This window comes from Zea mays, chromosome 2 (genome assembly GCF_902167145.1).
Source record: "Zea mays cultivar B73 chromosome 2, Zm-B73-REFERENCE-NAM-5.0, whole genome shotgun sequence".
Classification (NCBI taxonomy): Eukaryota; Viridiplantae; Streptophyta; class Magnoliopsida; order Poales; family Poaceae; genus Zea; species Zea mays.
The window spans coordinates 113,321,415-113,341,390 of NC_050097.1; positions in this window are offsets into that span (position 1 = coordinate 113,321,415).

The following is a 19,976-nucleotide window of genomic DNA, read 5'->3' on the forward strand; positions in this document are numbered from 1 at the left end:
TACTCGTTCTCGATTAGTTAATTTTTGTGAGCATTACTCTTTTGTCTCCTCTATTGAGCCTTTCAGGGTAGAGGAGGCCTTGCTAGATCCGGACTGGGTGTTGGCCATGCAGGAGGAGCTCAACAACTTCAAGAGAAATGAAGTTTGGACGCTGGTGCCTCGTCCGAAGCAAAATGTTGTGGGAACCAAGTGGGTGTTCCGCAACAAACAGGACGAGCACGGGGTGGTGACGAGAAACAAGGCTCGACTTGTGGCAAAAGGTTATGCCCAAGTCGCAGGTTTGGATTTTGAGGAGACTTTTGCTCCTGTGGCTAGGCTAGAGTCAATTCGAATCTTGCTAGCATATGCCGCTCACCATTCTTTCAGGTTGTACCAAATGGATGTGAAGAGCGCTTTCCTCAACGGGCCAATCAAGGAGGAGGTGTACGTGGAGCAACCCCCTGGCTTCGAGGATGAACGGTACCCCGACCACGTGTGTAAGCTCTCTAAGGCGCTCTATGGACTTAAGCAAGCCCCAAGAGCATGGTATGAATGCCTTAGAGATTTCTTAATTGCTAATGCTTTCAAGGTTGGGAAAGCCGATCCAACTCTTTTCACTAAGACATGTGATGGTGATTTGTTCGTGTGCCAAATTTATGTCGATGACATAATATTTGGTTCTACTAACCAAAAGTCTTGTGAAGAGTTTAGCAGGGTGATGACGCAAAAATTCGAGATGTCGATGATGGGCGAGTTGAACTACTTCCTTGGGTTCCAAGTGAAGCAACTCAAGGACGGCACCTTCATCTCCCAAACGAAGTACACGCAAGATCTGCTAAAGCGGTTTGGGATGAAGGACGCCAAGCCCGCAAAGACTCCGATGGGGATCGACGGACACACCGACCTCAACAAAGGAGGTAAGTCCGTTGATCAAAAAGCATACCGGTCCATGATAGGTTCTTTGCTTTATTTATGTGCTAGTAGACCGGATATTATGCTTAGCGTATGCATGTGTGCTAGATTTCAATCCGATCCTAAGGAGTGTCACTTAGTGGCGGTGAAGCGAATTCTTAGATATTTGGTTGCTACGCCTTGCTTCGGGCTCTGGTATCCAAAGGGGTCTACCTTTGACTTAGTTGGATACTCAGACTCCGACTATGCTGGATGTAAGGTCGATAGGAAGAGTACATCGGGGACGTGCCAGTTCTTAGGAAGGTCCCTGGTGTCATGGAATTCTAAGAAACAAACTTCCGTTGCCCTATCCACCGCTGAGGCCGAGTATGTTGCCGCAGGACAGTGTTGCGCGCAACTACTTTGGATGAGGCAAACTCTCCGGGACTTTGGCTACAATCTGAGCAAAGTCCCACTCCTATGTGATAATGAGAGTGCTATCCGCATGGCGGAGAATCCTGTTGAGCACAGCCGCACAAAGCACATAGACATCCGGCATCACTTTTTGAGAGACCACCAGCAAAAGGGAGATATCGAAGTGTTTCATGTTAGCACCGAGAACCAGCTAGCCGATATCTTCACTAAGCCTCTAGATGAGAAGACCTTTTGCAGGTTGCGTAGTGAGCTAAATGTCTTAGATTCGCGGAACCTGGATTGAATTGTAGCATACATGTATTTATGCTTTTGATCATGTTCCTTTTTGCATTTTATTGTGGTGCTCAAGTTGTACAAACACTCCCTGGACCTCACAAGTCCGTTGCAAAGTGATGCACATGTTAAGGGGGAGATGTGTTACAACTTGACCCTTTGAGACTAACCATGTGTTTGAGTTTGATGATTTAGTCTCAAAGGAGGATTGAAAGGGAAAAGGTGGACTTGGACCATGAAAGACTTCCACTGCACTCCGATGAGAGGGTAACTTATTCCAAGTCCATCTCATGAACTCTTATTGACATTTGCTCTTAATTGAAGATTTTGGTGAGGCAATGGGGTTATAGGGCCAAGATTGATCCCGTTTTGGTGCTTGATGCCAAAGGGGGAGAAAATAAAGGCCAAAGTGATAAATGGATCAGCTACCACTTGAGAGATTTTGAAAATAGTAGAATAAAGTTTTTGTTTTGTCAAAACTCTCTTATTGTCTCTTGTGTGAAAAGTTGGCTTCTTGTGGGGAGAAGTAGTGATTATGGGAAAAAGGGGGAGTTTTTGAAATATTTGATCAATCTCTTTTTGGAATGACTCTCTTTATGCGTCAACATGTGTGTTTGACTTAGAGATAGAGATTTGAGTTTAATTTGCAAAAACAAACCAAGTGGTGGCAAAGGATGATCCATATATGCCAAAATTGAATCAAAACCAATTTGAGTTTTTATTTGAAGTGATTTTGCACTTGTTCTAGTTGCTTTATGTGGTGTTGGCATAAATCACCAAAAAGGGGGAGATTGAAAGGGAAATGTGCCTTTGGGCCGTTTCTAAGTATTTTGGTGATTAAGTGCCAACACAAGTGCTTAAATGTAAATCAATGCCCATGGATGAACAAAGTGCAAATCTTCAACAAAGGTATGTTTCTAAGTCTTAGTACATTGGTTTTGTGTACTAATATATTTGTCTAAGTGTTAGAAACAGAAAGAAGAAGAGAAGAGAAGACTTGGCTGTGTGCAGCCAAGGGGCTGCTTCGGTCTAGGGCACCGGACTGTCCGGTGGTGCACCGGACAGTGTCCGGTGGTGCACCGGACAGTGTCCAGTGCGCCAGGCTGCCTCGGCCGAACAGGCCGCTCTCGGGTTTTTCTCCGGCGACTTCGGCTAAAATTCACCGGACTGTCCGGTGTGCACCGGACTGTCCGGTGAGCCAACGGTCGGCCGGGCCAACGGTCGGCCGCTCGATCGGCGCGCGACACGTGGCCGTGCCAACGGTCGGAAGGAAGCACCGGACTGTCCGGTGTGCACCGGACTGTCCGGTGCGCCAGATCTGCAACGGTCGGCAACGGTCGGCTTCGCCAATTAAGGAAAGGAATCGGGCACCGGACACTGTCCGGTGTGCACCGGACTGTCCGGTGCGCCCGACGACAGAAGGCAAGGATAGCCTTCCAGATGTGCTCTCAACGGCTCCTAGCTGCCTTGGGGCTATAAAAGGGACCCCTAGGCGCATGGAGGAGATATCCAAGCATTCTTTGAGCACTCTTGATCACTCACACATCAATCTCGCGCACTTGTTCGACATTCTAGTGATTTGAGCTCCGTTCTAGTGTGCTAGTCTTTTGAGCTCAAGTCTGGGTCTTGTGTGTGCGTATTCGCTGTGATCTTTGTGTCGTGTGTGAGTTGCTAATCCCTCCCTTGCTCCGTGATTCTCTGTGAACATCTTTTGTAAGGGCGAGAGGCTCCAAATTGTGGAGATTCCTCGCAAGCGGGATTGAGAAAAGAAAAGCAAGAACACCGTGGTATTCAAGTTGATCATTGGATCACTTGAGAGGAGTTGAGTGCAACTCTCGTCCGTTGGGACGCCACAACGTGGAAGTAGGCAAGTTTTGTACTTGGCCGAACCACGGGATAACCACCGTGTCATCTCTGTGATTGATTTCTTGTGGTTATTGTGTTTTGACTCCTCTCTAGCCACTTGGCCATAATTGTGCTAACACTTAACAAGTTTTTGTGGCTTAAGTTTTGAAGTTATTCGGGATCACCTATTCACCCCCCCCTCTAGGTGCTCTCACAACGGTCGTCTGCAACGAGCAGTTAATGCGCTACAGTGCGCGCAGAAGTCAGAGCAGAGCCAGAAGGCGCACCGGACAGTGAACAGTGACTGTCCGGTGCACCACCGGACTGTCCGGTGGCCCAACTGTCAGAAGCTCCAACGGTCAGAACCCAACGGCCGGGTGACGTGGCTGGCGCACCGGACTGTCCGGTGCGCCATGCGACAGCAGCCTCCACCAACGGCTCCTTTGGTGGTTGGGGCTATAAATACCCCCAACCACCCACCATTTATTGTATCCAAGTTTTCAGCCTTCACACCTCATACAAGAGCTATAGCATTCAATACAAGACACAAACAAAGAGATCAAATCCTCTCCCAAGTCCGGAATCACTCCAACCAAATTAGTAACTAGAGAGAGAGATTTGTGTTCATTTGAGCTCTTGCGATTGGATTGCTTTTCTTCTTCCTTCTTTCTTGTGCTCAACTCACTTGTAATCAAAACAAGAGACACCAAGTTGTGGTGGTCCTTGTAGTGGACTTAGTGTCCCATTTGATTGAAGATAAAGGCTCACTCGGTCTAGGTGACCGTTTGAGAGAGGGAAAGGGTTGAAAGAGACCCGGTCTTTGTGACCACCTCAACGAGGAGTAGGTTTGCAAGAACCGAACCTCGGTAAAACAAATCACCATGTCATCCACTCTTATTTGCTTGTGCTTTGTTTTTTCCCTCTCTTTCAGACTCGTTTATATTTCTAACGCTAACCACAACTTGTATTGTGTGCTCAAGTTTATAAATATCAGATTTGCCTATTCACCCCCCTCTAGGCGACTTTCAGGAGCGCATATACAATTACTGAGATGTATGTGTCGACACTTGTAGCTTTCAAATAAAACAATTCTCTAGTTGACATGAAGTCATTTTCTCATGCACCCTTATGATTCCTCGTGAAATCCCAAAACGAGAATCAAGGGCTTTCGATAACCTAGCCTCATCAGTGTGCACTGAGCTAGGTTGTGAATGTCTTCCATTCATAGGATAATCCATATTCTCTAGGTGTCCACCACCACTAGGTTGGTTACTAACAAATAGTTGGTCCGCATTTACTATCTCAGAAGGTCTAGCCTTTAGCTGCTTACAAGCATCTTAATCCTAATTTGTGACCATACTTCTCCCCCTCTTATTTACAACATCGTTGCAACAGGGAGTTGAGTGGTTTTCATGTAACCACTCTTTCTGGCACATTCCACGTAGGATTAATTTGAGTGACACCTAATAGTAAATGCACACTACAGTCGATTTACAACTTCCTGCAAATCTATTGAACTCAAATGGTTCAGTTTTAGAACGTGATCCTAAGCCTGAATGCTTACCGCATTCATTATAATTTCCTCGCATTCTTTTTGGTACTTGAATCCCCCTAATGCCTAGAAAAGCTCATGATTCAAGCTAGCGTACGAGCCGTAAATAGATTCTCACAAAGAGATTCTAAATACTTAATGATCAACGAAGAATGTGAAAGGGAATTAGGCTTACACCTATTTCCTAATTGATTTTGGTGGTTGAATTGTCCAACACAAATAATTGGACTAACTAGTTTGCTCTAGTCTATAAGTTCTACAGGTGCCAAAGGTTCACAATAAGTCAATAAAAAGACCAAGAATGGGTTCGCACCAAGAGAGCAAGGGAAAACCGAAGTGTGCCCTGGTCTGGCGCACCGGACTGTCGGTGCACCAGGGGACTTCAAGCTGAACTCCTCACCTTCGGGAATTTTTAGATGCGCTTCGCTATAATTCGCCGGACTGTCCAGTGCACTACCGGACAGTGTCCGGTGCCCCAAGGGAGAGCGACTCTGAACTCGCCAGCTTCGGGAATCCGCTCCTCTAAAATTCACCGGACTGTCCGGTGTAACACCGGACTGTCCGGTGAGCCAGCGGAGCAACGACTACTTCGCTCGCAACGGTCGACTGCAACGCATTAAATGCGCGCCTGCGCGCGCAGAGGAGCAGAGCACGCGCGAGTGGCACACCGGACAGTCTACAGGACTTGTCCGGTGCGCCACCAGACAGCCAGGCGGGCCCACAAGTCAAAGCTCCAACTGTCGGAACCCAACGGCTAGGTGACGTGGCTGGCGCACCGGACAGTGTCCAGTGGCGCACCGGACTGTCCGGTGCGCCCGTCGACAGCAGCCTCCACCAACAGTCAAGTTTGGTGGTTGGGGCTATAAATACCCTAACCACCCCCACATTCAAGTCATCCAAGTTTTTCCACTCTTCTACACCTTACAAGAGCTAGCATTCAATACAAGACACACCAAAGTGATCAAATCCTCTCCCAATTCCACACAAAGCCTTAGTGATTAGTGAGAGAGACTTGTTGTGTTCATTTGAGCTCTTGCGCTTGGATTGCTTCTTTTCTTCCTTCATTCTTGTGATCAAACTCAATTGTAACCAAGGCAAGAGACACCAATTGTGTGGTGGTCCTTGCGGGAACTTCGTGTTCCGTTTGATTGAGAAGAGAAGCTCACTCGGTCCGAGGGACCGTTTGAGAGAGGGAAAGGGTTGAAAGAGACCCGGTCTTTGTGACCACCTCAACGGGGAGTAGGTTTGCAAGAACCGAACCTCGGTAAAACAAATCCTTGTGTCTCACTCTTTATTTGCTCACGATTTGTTTTGCGCCCTCTCTCGCGGACTCGTTTCTATTTCTAACACTAACCCGGCTTGTAGTTGTGTTTAAGTTTGTAAATTTCAGATTCGCCCTATTCACCCCCCCCTCTAGGCGACTTTCAATTGGTATCAGAACTCGGTGCTTCATTAGAGCCTAACCGCTCGAAGTGATGTCGGGAGATCACGCCAAGAAGGAGATGGTGACCGGCGAGAAGACCGCTACAAGCCACGGGAAGGCTCCATCGAGAGAGTCCTACAACAAAGGGAAGGGGAAGGAAAAGGAATCCCCTTCACACAAGTCGCGTCGGAGCGGTGATAAGAAGAAGAAGATGAGGAAGGTGGTCTACTACGAGACCGACTCCTCGTCGCCATCCACCTCCGGCTCCGACACGCCGTCCATAACTTCTAAGCGCCATGAGCATAAGAAGTTTAGTAAGATCCCCTTACGCTATCCTCGCATTCCTAAACATACACCTTTACTTTCCGTCCCATTAGGCAAACCACCAATGTTTGATGGTGAAGATTATGCTAGGTGGAGTGATATGATGCGATATCACCTAACCTCACTCCACAAAAGTATATGGGATGTTGTTGAGTTTGGTGTACAGGTACCATCCGTAGGGGATGAAGACTATGATGAGGACGAAGTTACCCAAATCATGCACTTCAACTCCCAAGCCACCACTATACTCCTCGCCTCTCTAAGTCGAGAGGAGTATAATAAAGTGCAAGGGTTGAATAGTGCTGAGGAAATTTGGGACGTGCTAAAAACCGCGCACGAAGGAGACGAGGTGACCAAAATCACCAAGCGGGAAACGATCGAGGGGGAGCTCGGTCGCTTCCGACTTCGCCAAGGGGAGGAGCCACAAGACATGTACAACCGGCTCAAAACCCTGGTGAACCAAGTGCGCAACCTCGGGAGTAAGAAATGGGATGACCATAAGATGGTTAAGGTTATTCTAAGATCCCTCGTTTTTCTTAACCCTACGCAAGTTCAATTAATTCGAGGAAATCCTAGGTATACACTAATGTCTCCCGAGGAGGTAATAGGGAATTTTGTGAGCTTTGAATTGATGATCAAAGGCTCAAAGAAGATCAACGAGCTTGACGGTCCCTCCACGTCCGAAGCACAACCGGTCGCATTCAAAGCGACGGAGGAAAAGAAGGAGGAGTCTACATCAAGTAGAACACCCATCGACGCCTCCAGACTTGACAATGAGGAAATGGCACTCATCATCAAGAGCTTCCGCCAAATCCTCAAGCAAAGGAGGGGGAAGGACTACAAATCCCGCTCCAAGAAAGTGTGCTACAAATGTGGTAAGCCCGGTCATTTTATTGCAAAATGTCCATTATCTAGTGATAGTGACAGGGGCGACGACAAGAAGGGGAGAAGAAAGGAGAAGAAGAGATACTACAAGAAGAAGGGCGGCGATGCCCATGTTTGCCGGGAGTGGGACTCCGACGAGAGCTCCACCGACTCCTCCTCCGACGAGGACGCCGCAAACATCGCCGTCACCAAGGGTCTTCTCTTCCCCAACGTCGGCCACAAGTGCCTCATGGCAAAGGACGGCAAGAGGAAGAAGGTAAAATCAAGATCCTCCACTAAATATGAAACCTCTAGTGATGAGGATAATGCTAGTAATGAGGAGGATAACTTGCGCATTCTTTTTGCCAACCTAAACATGCAACAAAAAGAAAAATTAAATGAATTGATTAGTGCTATTCATGAGAAGGATGATCTCTTGGACACCCAAGAGGACTTCCTTATTAAAGAAAACAAGAAGCATGTTAAGGTTAAAAATGCTTACGCTCTAGAAGTAGAAAAATGTGAAAAACTATCTAGTGAGCTAAGCACTTGCCATGATACTATTATCAACCTTAGAAATGAAAATGCTAGTCTAATAGCTAAGGTTGATTCAAATGTTTGTGATGTTTCAATTCCCAATCTTAGAAATGATAATGTTGATTTGCTTGCTAAGATTGAAGAATTGAATCTCTCTCTTGCTAGCCTTAGAGATGAAAATGAAAAATTAGTTGCTAAGGCTAAAGATTTTGATGTTTGCAATATTACTATTTCTAACCTTAGAAGTGAAAATGATATATTACATGCTAAGGTTGTAGAATTAAAATCTTGCAAACCCTCTACATCTACCGTTGAGCATACTTCCATTTGCACTAGATGTAGAGATATTAACATTGATGCTATTCATGATCACATGGCTTTAATTAAACAACAAAATGATCATATAGCAAAATTAGATGCTAAAATTACCGAGCATGACTTAGAGAACGAAAAATTCAAATTTGCTAGAAGCATGCTCTATAGTGGGAGACGCCCTGGCATAAAGGATGGCATTGGCTTCCAAAAGGGGGACAATGTCAAACTTAATGCCCCTCCAAAAAGATTGTCTAATTTTGTTAAGGGCAAGGCTCCCATGCCTCAGGATAACGAGGGTTACATTTTATACCCGGTCGGTTATCCCGAGAGGAAAATTAGGAGAATTCACTCTAGGAAGTCTCACTCTGGCCCTAATCATGCTTTTATGTATAAGGGTGAGACATCTAGCTCTAGGCAATCAACCCGTGCTAAATTGCCTAAGAAGAAAACTCCTAATGCATCAAATGATCATAACATTTCATTTAAAACTTTTGATGCATCTTATGTGTTAACTAACAAATCCGACAAGGTAGTTGCCAAGTATGTTGGGGGCAAACACAAGGGATCAAAGACTTGTGTTTGGGTACCCAAAGTTCTTGTATCTAATGCCAAAGGACCAAAAACCATTTGGGTACCTAAAGTCAAGAACTAAACTTGTTTTGTAGGTTTATGCATCCGGAGGCTCAATTTGGATCATTGACAGCGGGTGCACAAACCACATGACTGGGGAGAAGAAGATGTTCTCCTCCTATGAAAAAACCAAGATCCCCAACGAGCTATTACATTCGGGGATGGAAATCAAGGTTTGGTCAAAGGATTGGGTAAAATTGCTATATCACCTGACCATTCCATTTCCAATGTTTTTCTTGTAGATTCTTTAGATTACAACTTGCTTTCAGTTTCACAACTATGTAAAATGGGTTACAACTGTCTTTTCACAGATATAGGTGTTACTGTCTTTAGAAGATGTGATGATTTAATATCATTTAAGGGAGTGTTAGAGGGTCAGCTATACTTAGTAGATTTTGATAGAGCTGAACTCGACACTTGCTTAATTGCTAAGACTAACATGGGCTGGCTCTGGCACCGCCGACTAGCACATGTTGGAATGAAGAATCTTCACAAGCTTCTAAAGGGAGAACACATTTTGTGACTAACAAATGTTCATTTTGAGAAAGACAGGATTTGTAGCGCATGTCAGGCAGGGAAGCAAGTTGGTGTTCATCATCCACATAAGAACATCATGACGACTGACAGGCCGCTTGAGCTCCTACACATGGATCTATTCGGCCCAATTGCTTACATAAGCATCAGCGGGAGTAAGTACTGTCTAGTTATTGTGGATGATTATTCTCGCTTCACTTGGGTGTTCTTTTTGCAGGAAAAATATCATACCCAAGAGATATTAAAGGGATTCTTGAGATGGGCTCAAAACGAGTTCGGCTTAAGGATCAAGAAAATTAGAAGCGACAACGGGACGGAGTTCAAGAACTCTCAAATTGAAGGCTTCCTTGAGGAGGAGGGCATCAAGCATGAGTTCTCTTCTCCCTACAAGCCACAACAAAATGGTGTAGTGGAGAGGAAGAATAGAACTCTATTGGACATGGCAACGACCATGCTTGATGAGTACAAGACTTCAGATCGGTTTTGGGCCGAGGCGGTCAACACCGCCTGCTACGCCATCAACCGGTTGTATCTACACCGAATCCTCAAGAAGACATCATATGAACTCCTAACCGGTAAAAAGCCCAATATTTCATATTTTAGAGTCTTTGGTAGCAAATGATTTATTCTTGTTAAAAGAGGTAGAAAATCTAAATTTGCTCCTAAGACAGTAGAAGGCTTTTTACTAGGATATGATTCAAACACAAGGGCATATAGAATCTTTAACAAGTCCTCAGGACTAGTTGAAGTTTCTTGTGACGTTGTGTTTGATGGGACTAACGGCTCTCAAGTAGAGCAAGTTGATCTTGATGAGATAGGTGATGAAGAGGCTCCATGCATCACACTAAGGAACATGTCCATTGGGGATGTGTGTCCTAAGGAATCCGAAGAGTCTCCAAATGCACAAGATCAACCATCCTCCTCCACGCAAGCATCTCCACCAACTCAAAATGAGGATGAGGCTCAAGTTGATGAAGGAGAAGATCAAAAAGATGAGCCACCTCAAGATGACGGCAATAATCAAGGGGGAGATGCAAATGATCAAGACAAGGAGGATGAAGAATCAAGACCACCACACCTAAGAGTCCACCAAGCAATCCAACGAGATCACCCCGTCGACACCATCCTCGGCGACATTCATAAGGGAGTAACCACTAGATCTCGTGTTGCACATTTTTATGAGCATTACTCTTTTGTTTCCTCTATTGAGCCACACAGGGTAGAAGAAGCACTTCAAGATTCGGATTGGGTGGTGGCGATGCAAGAGGAGCTCAACAATTTCACAAAGAACGAGGTATGGCATTTAGTTCCACGTCCTAATCAAAATGTTGTAGGAACCAAGTGGGTGTTCCGCAACAAGCAAGATGAGCATGGTGTGGTGACAAGGAACAAAGCCCGACTTGTGGCCAAGGGATACTCACAAGTCGAAGGTTTGGATTTTGGTGAAACCTATGCACCCGTAGCTAGGCTTGAGTCAATTCGTATATTACTTGCCTATGCTACTTACCATGGCTTTAAGCTTTACCAAATGGAAGTGAAAAGTGCCTTCCTCAACGGACCAATCAAGGAAGAGGTCTATGTTGAGCAACCTCCCGGCTTTGAAGATAGTGAGTATCCTAACTATGTATATAAACTCTCTAAGGCGCTTTATGGGCTTAAGCAAGCCCCAAGAGCATGATATGAATGCCTAAGAGATTTTCTTATCACTAATGGCTTCAAAGTCGGAAAGGCCGATCCTACTTTATTTACTAAAAATCTTGACAATGATTTGTTTGTATGTCAAATTTATGTTGATGATGTTATATTTGGGTCTACTAACGAATCTACATGTGAAGAATTTAGTAGGATCATACACAAAAATTCGAGATGTCGATGATGGGGGAGTTGAAATACTTCTTGGGATTTCAAGTGAAGCAACTCCAAGAGGGCACCTTCAATAGCCAAACGAAGTACATTCAAGACATTCTAAACAAGTTTGGGATGAAGGATGCCAAGCCCATCAAGACACCCATGGGAACCAATGGGCATCTCGACCTCGACACGGGAGGTAAATCCATCGATCAAAAGGTATACCGGTCGATGATAGGTTCTTTACTCTATTTGTGTGCATCTTGACCGGATATTATGCTTTCCGTATGCATGTGTGCAAGATTCCAAGCCGGCCCTAAGGAAGCTCATCTTACGGCTGTAAAACGAATCTTGAGATATTTAGTTTATACTCCTAAGTTTGGGCTTTGGTACCCTCGGGGATCCACATTTGATTTAATTGGTTATTCGGATGCCGATTGGGCGGGGTGTAAGATTAATAGAAAGAGCACATCGGGGACTTGCCAGTTCTTGGGAAGATCCTTGGTGTCTTGGGCTTCAAAGAAGCAAAATTCTGTCGCTCTTTCTACCGCCGAAGCCGAGTATATTGCCGCAGGACATTGTTGCGCGCAACTACTTTGGATGAGGCAAACCCTTAGGGACTATGGTTACAAATTAACCAAAGTTCCTCTTCTATGTGATAATGAGAGTGTAATCCGCATGGCGGATAATCCCGTTGAGCATAGCCGCACTAAACACATAGCCATTCGGTATCATTTCTTAAGGGTTTAACAGGATAATCCTGTTTAGTGCGACTATGTTCAACGGGATTATCCGCCATGCGGATTGCACTCTCATTATCACATAGAAGAGGAACTTTGGTTAATTTGTAACCGTAGTCCCTAAGGGTTTGCCTCATCCAAAGCAATTGCGCGCAACAATGGCTTACGACAATATACTCGGCTTCGGCGGTAGAAAGAGCCACGGAATTTTGCTTCTTTGAAGCCGAAGACACCAGGGACCTTCCCAAGAACTGGCAAGTCCCCGATGTGCTCTTTCTATTAATTTTACACCCTGCCCAATCGGCATCCGAATAACCAATTAAATCAAATGTGGATCCCCGAGGGTACCAAAGTCCAAACTTAGGAGTATAAACTAAATATCTCAAGATTCGTTTTACGGCCGTAAGGTGAGCTTCCTTAGGGTCGGCTTGGAATCTTGCACACATGCATACGGAAAGCATAATATCCGGTCGTGAAGCACATAAATAGAGTAAAGAACCTATCATCGACCAATATACCTTTTGATCTATGGATTTACCTCCCGTGTCGAGGTCGAGATGCCCATTGGTTCCCATGGGTGTCTTGATGGGTTTGGCATCCTTCATTCCAAACTTGTTTAGAATGTCTTGAATATACTTCTTGGAGTTGCTTCACTTGAAATCCCAAGAAGTACTTCAACTCCCCCATCATTGACATCTCGAATTTCTGTGTCATGATCCTACTAAATTCCTCACATGTAGATTCGTTAGTAGACCCAAATATAATATCATCAACATAAATTTGGCATACAAACAAATCATTGTCAAGAGTTTTAGTAAATAAAGTAGGATCGGCTTTTCTGACTTTGAAGCCATTAGTGATAAGAAAATCTCTTAGGCATTCATACCATGCTCTTGGGGCTTGCTTGAGCCCATAAAGCGCCTTAGAGAGTTTATATACATAGTTAGGGTACTCACTATCTTCAAAGCCGGGAGGTTGCTCAACATAGACCGCTTCCTTGATTGGTCCATTGCGGAAAGCACTCTTCACGTCCATTTGGTAAAGCTTGAAGCCATGGTAAGTAGCATAGGCAAGTAAAATGCGAATTGATTCTAGCCTAGCTACAGGTGCATAGGTTTCACCGAAATCCAAACCTTCGACTTGTGAATATCCCTTGGCCACAAGTTGGGCTTTGTTCCTTGTCACCACACCATGCTCATCTTGCTTGTTGCGGAAGACCCACTTGGTTTCTACAGCATTTTGGTTAGGACGTGGAACTAAATGCCATACCTCGTTCCTAGTGAAGTTGTTGAGCTCCTCTTGCATCGCCACCACCCAATCCGAATCTTGAAGTGCTTCTTCTACCCTGTGTGGCTCAATAGAGGAAACAAAAGAGTAATGCTCACAAAAATGTGCAACACGAGATCGAGTAGTTACCCCCTTTTGAATATCGCCGAGGATGGTGTTCACGGGGTGATCTCGTTGAATTGCTTGGTGGACTCTTGGGTGTGGCGGCCTTGGAGCTTGTTCATCTTCCTCATCTTGATCATGGGCATCTCCCCCTTGATCATTGCTCTCCTCTTGAGGTGGCTCAACTCCTTGATCTTCTCCTTCATCATTTTGAGTCTTATCCTCATCTTGAGTTGGTGGAGATGCTTGTGTGGAGGAAGATGGTTGAACTTGTGCATTTGGTGGCTCTTCGGATTCTTTAGGACACACATCCCCAATGGACATGTTCCTTAGTACGACGCACGGAGCCTCTTCATCACCTATCTCATCAAGATCAACTTGCTCTACTTGAGAGTCGTTAGTCTCATCAAACACAACGTCACAAGAAACTTCAACTAGTCCAGAGGACTTGTTAACTCTATATGCCCTTGTGTTTGAATCATATCCTAGTAAAAAGCCTTCTACAGCCTTAGGAGCAAATTTGGATTTTCTACCTCTCTTAACAAGAATAAAGCATTTGCTACCAAAGACTCTAAAATATGAAACATTGGGCTTTTTACCGGTTAGGAGTTCATAAGATGTCTTCTTGAGGATTCGGTGTAGATACAACCGGTTGATGGCATAGCAAGCGGTGTTGACCGCCTCGACCCAAAACCAATCTGAAGTCTTGTACTCATCAAGCATGGTTCTTGCCATGTCCAATAGAGTTCTATTCTTCCTCTCTACTACACCATTTTGTTGTGGCGTGTAGGGAGAAGAGAACTCATGCTTGATGCCCTCCTCCTCAAGGAAGCCTTCAATTTGAGAGTTTTTGAACTCCGTCCCGTTGTCGCTTCTAATTTTCTTGATCCTTAAGCCGAACTCGTTTTGAGCCCGTCTCAAGAATCCCTTTAAGGTTTCTTGGGTATGAGATTTTTCCTGTAAAAAGAACACCCAAGTGAAGCGAGAACAATCATCCACAATAACTAGACAGTACTTACTCCCGCCAATGCTTATGTAAGCTATCGGGCCGAATAGGTCCATGTGTAGGAGCTCGAGTGGCTTGTCAGTCGTCATGATGTTCTTGTGTGGATGATGAACACCAACTTGCTTTCCTGCCTGACATGCGCTACAAACCCTTTAGAAGCATTGTGAAGATTCTCCCTTTAGAAGCTTGTGAAGATTCTTCATTCCAACATGTGCTAGTCGGTGATGCCAGAGCCAGTCGATGTTAGTCTTAGCAATTAAGCAAGTGTCGAGTTCAGCTCTATCAAAATCTACTAAGTATAGCTGACCCTCTACACTCCCTTAAATGCTATTGAATCATCACTTCTTCTAAAGACAGTAACACCTGTATCCGTAAAAAGACAGTTGTAACCCATTTTACATAATTGCGAAACTGAAAGCAAGTTGTAATCTAAAGAGTCTACAAGAAAAACATTTGAAATGGAATGGTCAGGAGATATTGCAATTTTACCCAATCCTTTGACCAAACCTTGATTCCCATCCTCGAATGTGATAGCTCGTTGGGGATCTTGGTTTTTCTCGTAGGAGGAGAACATCTTCTTGTCCCATGTCATATGGTTTGTGCACCCGCTATCGATGATCCAACTTGAGCCCCCGGATGCATAAACCTACAAAACAAGTTTAGTTCTTGATTTTAGGTACCCAAACGGTTTTGGGTCCTTTGGCATTAGATACAAGAACTTTGGGTACCCAAACACAAGTCTTGGTGCCCTTGTGTTTGTCCCCAACATACTTGGCAACTACCTTGCCTGATTTGTTGGTTAGCACATAAGATGCATCAAAAGTTTTGAATGAAATGTTATGATCATTTGATGCAGCAGGAGTTTTTCTTTTAGGCAATCTAGCATGGGTTGATTGTCTAGAACTAGATGTCTCACCCTTATACATAAAAGCATGATTAGGGCTAGAGTGAGACTTCCTAGAATGAATTCTCCTAATTTTGTGCTCGGGATAACCAGCAGGATACAAAATGTAACCCTCGTTATCCTGAGGCATGGGAGCCTTGCCCTTAACAATGCCAGGGCGTCTCCCACTATAGAGCATGCTTCTAGCAAATTTAAAATTTTCATTTTCTAAGTCATGCTCATTAATTTTGGCATTAAGTTGAGCTATATGATCATTTTGTTTCTTAATTAAAGCTACGTGATCATGAATAGCATCAACATTAATGTCTCTACATCTAGTGCAAATGGAGACATGCTCAACGGTAGATGTAGAGGGTTTGCAAGATTTTAGTTCAACAATCTTAGCATGTAAAATGTCATTTTCATTTCTAAGATTGGAAATGGTAAAATTGCAAACATCTAAATTCTTAGTCTTAGCAATTAATTTTTCATTCTCATTTCTAAGGCTAGCAAGAGAATCATTCAATTTTTCAATCCTAGCAAGCAAATTAGCATTATCATCTCTAAGATTGGAAATTGAATCATCACAAACATTTGAATCAACCTTAGCAATTAAACTAGTATTCTCATTTCTAAGGTTGGTAATAACATCATGGCAAGTGCTTAGCTCACTAGATAGTTTTTCACATTTTCTACTTCTAGAGCATAAGCATTTTTAACCTTAACATGCTTCTTATTTTCCTTAATTAGGAAGTCCTCTTGAGAGTCCAAGAGTTCATCCTTCTCATGAATAGCACTAATTAATTCATTTAATTTTTCTTTTTGTTGCATGTTTAGGTTGGCAAAAAGGGTGCGCAAATTATCCTCCTCATTTTCACTAGAATTATCTTCATCACTAGAGGAAGCATATTTAGTGGAGGATCTTGATTTTACCTTCTTCCTTTTGCCGTCCTTTGCCATGAGGCACTTGTGGCCGACGTTGGGAAAGAGGAGTCCCTTGGTGACGGCGATGTTGGCGGCGTCTGTAACACCCACTTTGTAATTGCTAGAAATAATATCAATAAAGAAACAATTTCTCCTTATGTGGGTTTAATCTTTATACATCATTCCATGTGAACACCATATGCAAAAGCAGATAGTTAATAAAAGAATATATGCCATTAAAATTATGCATCATGCTGGATATTAATTTTGTGGTGTGCATTCTGTGACAACATAAAATAATATAAAAGAAAAGAAATATGTTAAAAATCCAAAATGGAATTTAAATTCTCAAAGGAAAATTCAAGAATTTGAGAAAGAGAAGAAAGAACACTAAACAAAGATAAAGAAAATAATTATAAAAAAATAGTTAGATCTCCTTATTTGGGTTCAAATTGTACATTTAAAATGAATATAAATTCACAGTTAAACTTGAATTCAAATTTGAATTCTAGAAATTAAAAAGGGGAGGAAAAACAGAAAATAAAAAGGAAAGACCAAAACCCAGCAGCTGGGCCGACTCCATTCATTCGGCCCACTCAGGAAACTGCACCGCGCGGCCCATTCACCCACCTCACCCGCGCAAGGCGTACTGTCACTGTGTTGCGGGTCCCTCCTGGTCAGCGATGGCCCTCCAGTACTGCTCGCCGCGCCTGTCTCTCTGGCACCTTGTCCCGGGTTGTCAGCAGCGACTTCAACAACCTTGTCCGTCCATGGCGGAAGCGCCCGTGGAACTCGGAGCTCCGTTGCCTAAAGCTCGCCCACCAATCTCGGACCGCATTGACCGCGTCGGGTATGCATAAAGAGCTCATCCGTCTGCTTAATCCACTCGCCCCTTCTTCATCTCGCCTCCTCTTCCGCGTACACAAGATTTTCTCGCCGCCGTGGAGGGAGTCGGGGTCGCCGCCTGGGAACCTCAGCCTCCTACCGGCCGCGCCCGCTAAGCTTTGCCCTATAGCTTCCTTGGTTTGTGGGAGAGCTTAATTTGGTCACGCGGCTCGGGATTGCCCATCTGCGCACCGGCAATTCCTTGTCGTGCTCCTCCTGCCGCCGCGGAATCGCACCGCGCCGTGGACCTACCTCGCCGTCCCTCGATCGCCGGTATTATGCCCTTCCACGTGCCCATCCTTACTTCATGATCGCGTATCATTCAACCGCGCTTCGAATTTGGTCCCCTGGGTCGCGGAATTGCTCGCCTGAGTTCCAACTCCGCCCATCCCCGCCGCTTCGCGTAGCCTGCCTCGTCCATTGCCTTTCGCCTGCTCACAGTGCCCTCATCGTGTCCGCCATAGGCTCTGCATGGTTCGTGCAATAGGGATTTGGGCTCGACGTCGTCCTTCTCGGGTTTGCCTCACGGCGGTGAGTGCGCCGCCGCATGGGTGACCGGCGTGCGGTGTTTGGGTAGCGCGAGAGGAAGACGACCGTGGAGCGTGCGATCTGCATCGAACGGTTCAGGTTAGTCGGCATGGCGAGTGTGTCTGGGCCGTTCATCTTCTGATCGGCGGTCTGGATCAACTCGCGCATAACGTTTCGCTAGGGAATGATCTGGCCGTAGGTTTTAGATCTTGCGGTCAGCAGCGCGGACCGGTTCGCGGTGTTATGCGATCTAATCTGGGCCGCACATGTATGATCTGACGGCCAGGAACCACTGATACCCCTTCGCGTTGGCCTTTTTGCTAAAGAACCCCCGCGAAAGTTATGAATCAACCCGCAGTCCTGTCTGCAGGATTCTGTGTCTTGGTTTATTTTGCGCTAGGGCCCCTGCCTTCCTTTGTAATAGTGTGCCCAGTCCAGTGGCGTGATAAAATGAATAAATGAATTAGAAAATAGGTTTTTATTATATAAATGAGTGCTAGAACTTCAATAAATCATAGAAAATCCATTTTTAGTCCAAATTAATCCATTCTACTTTCTAAATTTTTGTAATTTAATTCTATATCACTTAAAGCCTCTGTTTTGTCATGAAAACAGTAAGAAAAATAATTTCTCACTTAATCCTAATTTAAGCACATAAAACCTTTGAAAATCCATAACTTAAAATCTGTAACTCCAAAAATTATGATTCTTGTTCCTAGGATTTTATTTTAATATGTAGATTATTACTGTGTATTTTGTTTACATGTTTGGTGTGATGTTAATTTTCTCTATATACTGTGCTTGTTTGTACTATGGCGAGTAGAAGAGAACGTGACTGAGGATCTTGGAGAGCAGCAGATCGAAGTAGCTGAGCAGGAGCTCATTGAAGGCAAGTTGTGCCCTTGATCACTTCTTTTTACCCACTCATGTTCTAATTAATCATAATGATCTGCATAGGTTAATTTTGATGGGACCCAATAGGTTACCCTAGTTTGATTATCTTTATACCTTGTTTACCACTGAACTTTTTGGGTAGCTAGTGCTTTATGTGGTTTTGGGTATGAAGATACATTATTCACGATCACACTTTTATTATCTGTTTATTATTACTGTTCATGATAAGATCATTATGTTAATTGGAACATGGAGCGACCACCCGGGAAAACAGTGCTACCACAAGGGTTTATGGACGCCCTTGGCTGATTAATTAGGAAAGCTAGTGGAGGATTACCTTACCCGAAAAGGGCAAGGGCAGTAGGGGAGTGGTCAGTGTAGGGAGGTCCTTGGTTGATTTTGCTGCGATGGCGGTCAGGCAAGAACCCTGCATTGGAGCTTTCTATAAACTGTAGCGGGTTTTCTGAAGCTAGTGGAACTTTGTAAAGGCCTCGTAGTGTTACCCTGCCTCGCCTCCTTGGTAAAGGTGTATGGGAAGTCACGATCCCTTGGCAGATGGGTAACATGACTTGTGGGTAAAGATGCGCAACCTCTGCAGAGTGTAAAACTGGTATACTAGCCGTGCTCACGGTCATGAGCAGCTCGGACCCTCACATGATTAAATTATGGAACTTAAACTCAATTTGTCATATGCATTGCATCGCAGGTGAGGTTGTTACTTTTGTTCTACTATTTAATTGGGTTGGTATTTACTTATACTTAGTAATTGCTAATAAAATTTTGACCAACTTTAAAAGCAATGCTCAGCTCTAACCATCCTCTTTGGTAAGCCTTACACTTCACGTGAGCTCCCACCTTTGGCGAGTTCATGCACATTATTCCCCACAACTTGTTGAGCGATGAACGTATGTGAGCTCACTCTTGCTGTCTCACACCCCCCACAGGTCAAGAACAGGTACCGCAGGATGAGGCGCATGGAGGATGCTGCGATGAGTTCGTGAGAGAGATCTAGGCCGTCGTCTCTCAGTCAACTTTGGGTTGCTAGATCGTTGTCTCCTTATAATGTAATTATTTATTTTGTATAGAACTCCTGATATGTAGTAAAGATGTGACATTCGATCTTGTGCCATGATTCATCATATGTGTGAGACTTGGTCCCAGCACACCTGGTGATTATGTTCGCGCCCAGGTCTTGGTGCCCCTAAAATCCGGGTGTGACAGAAGTGGTATCAGAGGAATGTTGACTGTAGGACGAAACCTAGATAGAACCGGACAAC